General features: G+C 46.1%; 1 protein-coding gene across 1 annotated transcript in view; it reads right to left on the bottom strand.

The window, feature by feature from the left end:
- ZNF395 (zinc finger protein 395) overlaps window positions 1-1,864 on the bottom strand; it is a 55,910-nt gene extending 54,046 nt beyond the window's left edge. Inside the window, exon 1 of the mRNA XM_073624858.1 lies at window positions 1,660-1,864. The gene's annotated coding sequence lies outside the window, so the exon portion shown is untranslated. The remainder of the gene's footprint in view (window positions 1-1,659) is intronic.
- Between the last annotated feature and the right edge of the window lie 2,604 nt (window positions 1,865-4,468).

Here is a 4,468-nt window from a genome sequence, read left to right as displayed (position 1 = left end):
ATTTTTTAATTTATATTATATATATTATTAATAATAATAAGATCAAGTAACCCCCGCCCCACACACACACACACACACTTTACCACCAGATTGTACAATCCCCATTACATTCACCAACCACTCTACACAGCCAGGTCCTGATTGGCTACACAGCGGACTGCTCACACTGTCCATACACCATACAATACAACAATGTAGAAGACGATTTGTATCTCCATCATTAGGATCTCACACTAGGTCACGGTTGGTGGATCTAGAGTAGATTGCACCATGTGTGTCCAGCCTCAGACTTTACCAACCACCATGTTGGGGGGGGGGGGGGCGGCGATCGATACAATCCGCATCCAACCCCACATGGCCGTTGGCGGATTGTACGTGTATGGGGAGTCTAAAACTTGCCGTTCATCTACAATATCTGTATTACCCCAATAAACATACAACACACACAGTACAATCTGATTGTACAATCACCTGTACACACAACAGCCACCATGTAGAACAAGAGCCAATCAATACACGGAACAGCTCCCGGCTACAGAGCTTACAATCTGATTGTACAATCTCTACCCAAGCCGTTCTGTGTTTAGTGGGACCTTCATAGTACACAGTTATGGGCAGATTGTATCGTGTGTGTGTGTATACCATGGAGTGATAACAGCAGAGGGGGGGGGGGGGGGACAGGAAAACAATCGGAAGCAGACCGGTTGGCTCGGGGGGGGGGGGGGAGTCAGGGGGGAAATCGATGGCAGGCCAGATGGCTCCAGGGGGGGACCAATTACAGGCCTGTTGACTCGGGGGGGCGGACCAATCGCAGGCCGGTCGGCTTGGGGGGGGGAAAAAAAAAAATCGATCGCAGGCCAGTCAGCTTGGGGGGGGGGGGTAAATCGATCGCAGGCCGGTCAGCTTGGGGGGGGGTAAATCGATCGCAGGCCGGTCAGCTCGGGGGGGGGGGGGAATCGATCGCAGGCCGGTTTGCTCGGGGGGGGGGGGAAATCGATCGCAGGCCGATCGGCCCAGGGGGAAAAAAAAATTCGATCGCAGGCCGGTCAACTTGGGGTGGGGGGGGGGAAATCGATCGCAGGCCGGTCGGCTGGGGGGGGGGGGGGGGGGGAATCGATCGCAGGCCGGTCGGCTCGGGGGGGGGGATCGATCGCAGGCCGGTCGGCCCAGGGGGAAAAAAAAAAAAAAATCGATCGCAGACCGGTCGGCTCGGGGGGGGGAATTGGTCGCAGGCCGGTAGACTGATCAGAACCCCCATCAATGACCGGCTCAGCCCACCCCCATCCAGCACAGCTCTGTGTACATTTAAAGGGATCCTCCATGTGTGACGTCAGAGCCGCCAATCCATGGCAGCCAATGGGGAGCGGAGGAGGGCGTGTCCCCAGCGGCTCAGAATGTGGGCGCGGCTGTGATGGTCGGAGGGGGGTGTGTGCCGTGGTGGGCGGGGCCTGGGGTGAACATGCCTGTGTCATGGAGTGTGGGGGAGCCCACGCCCCCCTCGGTGGATAAACAAGGGGGCCCCTCCCCCCCCTATCATATGTGTACATGTGCCCCCCCCCCATACACCGATCACCGGGCACCCCGCCCCCCTCCCACCGGAGCCGTGCACGCTCCCCGGTATAGAGATGGATGGGATGGCGGGATGCACGCTCCTCTTACCTGCAGCCTGCACACACGTCCGATCTGTGTCCGGTGTCGGTCCTCTCTCTCCCCGGGATGGAGGTGTGCGTCTGCGGGATCCTCTGCCTTACATGTCCGGAGCGCCTCCTCCCGCTACTGCCTCTCCTCTCCTCCTCCGCCTCCCACCGGCCGGGATACAGCTCTTACTTGTAAACAAGCTGCCCACATGCTCGGCCCTCCGCCGCTGATTGGTGGCCGGGGACCCGCGGAGGACACGCCCCCCCTCCCCGCTCAGGGCACGCCTACTCCCCCCCTCTTCCCCGCTCATACACATTACACATCAGCGGGCTGAGGGGGACACGCCCCCGCCTCGTCCATAGACAGCGAGGCTGAAGGAGGGCACGCCCCCCCTCCTCCTCGTACATAGACAGCGCGCTGAAGGAGACACGCCCCCCTTCCTCCTCGTACATAGACAGCGCGCTGAAGGAGACACGCCCCCCTCCTCCTCGTACATAGACAGCGCGCTGAAGGAGACACGCCCCCGCCTCATCCAAAGACAGCGGGGCTGTGGAGGATACGCCCCTTTCACTGTACACATCATTCAGCGGGCTATGGAGACACGCCCCTTCCCATACATATAGCCGGCGGAGGAGGACACGCCCCCTTTCTATACAGAGCGGAGGAGGAGAAGAGCGGCCGGCGGACTGGGCGACGTGTGATCCCATCCCCCCCTATATATATATATATCTATAGATATATATATCTCCCACCCACCCTTCCTATATATCTATACTGTATATATGTATATCCCACCCCCTCCTATTTATATATATATCCTATTGACCTTGCACATACATACATGTGTTCCTTGCCTATATACTGTATACATACAGCCTATACATTGTGCACAGATGGCGGGACTGAGCTAGTGTGCCAAAAGACATCACATATATATATATATATATATATATATATATATATATATATATATATATATATATATATTATATATATATATCTCCTGTAAACTGCATGTATATCATATACTGCCTAGATATATCTGTATATTGTGCTTATATCTCCAATAGCATGCGCATATAATAATTTTATATATATATATATATATATATATATATATATATATATATATACAGTACTGTGCATATACACCCTTTATGCTACCTATACTTCTTTTACTATGCACCATATATACTATTTATAGCTCATATTGGGCAAATAGATCCACTATACTACCCATACATCTTATACTGTGCATATGCAACCAACATACCTTTTATTCTTTGCATATGCACCCTATATACTACCTATATCTCTTATACTGTGAACATACATCCTATATACTACCCATATCTCCTATACTATGCTTATACACACTATATATGACATATATCTCCTATAATGTGCATATATACCCTATATGTTACCTGTACCTTTTATTATTTGCATATGCACCCTATATACTACCTATGGCTCATATTGGGCATATACATCCTGTTTACTACCTATACTGTGCATATACACCCTATTTATTACCCATACTGTGCATATACACCTTATATAGTACTTATACCTTTTATTATTTGCATATGCACCCTTTATACTATCTATAGCTCATATTGGGCATATACACCCTATATACTGCCTGTACTGTGCATATAACCCTATATATTGTCTACACCTATACTGTGCATATGCACATTAAATAGTGCCTATACCTTTTATTCTTTGCATATATACTATCTATAGCTCATATTGGGCATATACACCCTATTTACTAACTATACTGTGCACATACACCCCATATATTACCTATGCCTCCTATACTGTGCATATACACCCTATATAGTATCTATTCCTCATACTATGCATATGCAACCTATATACTATCTATAGTTCATATTGGGCATATACACTCTGTTTACTACCTATACTGTGCATATACACCCTATATAGTACCTATACCTATGCATGTGTACCCCATATACTACCTATACCTCTTATAATGTACATATGCACCCTATATACCACCTATACCTCTTATACTGTCCCTATACACCTTATATACTACTAATACTGCACACTGTGCATACACTTTACATGTAACACCTTCATAGTGCACATAGCTCTTATACTGTGTATATACCTTCATGATACATCCTATATTGTGCATATACAATACACATGCTTGGTATACTGTTTATATTGTAAATGTACCCCCCCCTTTATTTTGTATATATTTCTTATAGTATGCATATAGTTTCTGTACAGTACATATGCATACTATATACTAAAAATACTATATAATGTTTGCAGTATGTGTATATATAGTATATATATATATATATATATATATATATATATATATATATATATATATATATATATATATATATATATATATATATATATACCCCTTTGATTTTGTACATATAACTTCTATAGAGAACATATACATCCTCTACTGTACTTTTTTTTTTTTTTTTATAGTTGATGAGGTTGAAAAAAGACACAAGTCCATCAAGTCCAACCTATGTGTGTGATTATGTGTCAGTATTACATTATATATCCCTGTATGTTGTGGTCATTCAGGTGATTATCTAATAGTTTCTTGAAGCTATCAATGCTCCCCGCTGAGACCACCGCCTGTGGAAGGGAATTCCACATCCTTGCCGCTCTTACAGTAAAGAACCCTCTACGTAGTTTAAGGTTAAACCTCTTTTCTTCTAATTGTAATGAGTGGCCACGAGTCTTATTAAACTCTCTTCTGCGAAAAAGTTTTATCCATATTGTGGGGTCACCAGTACAGTATTTGTAAATTGAAATCATA

Source organism: Aquarana catesbeiana, linkage group LG04, assembly GCF_042186555.1.
Source record: "Aquarana catesbeiana isolate 2022-GZ linkage group LG04, ASM4218655v1, whole genome shotgun sequence".
Taxonomy (NCBI): Eukaryota; Metazoa; Chordata; class Amphibia; order Anura; family Ranidae; genus Aquarana; species Aquarana catesbeiana.
The sequence above is the reverse complement of the archived record's forward strand: the minus strand, read 5'-3'. Positions and strand labels throughout refer to the sequence as shown.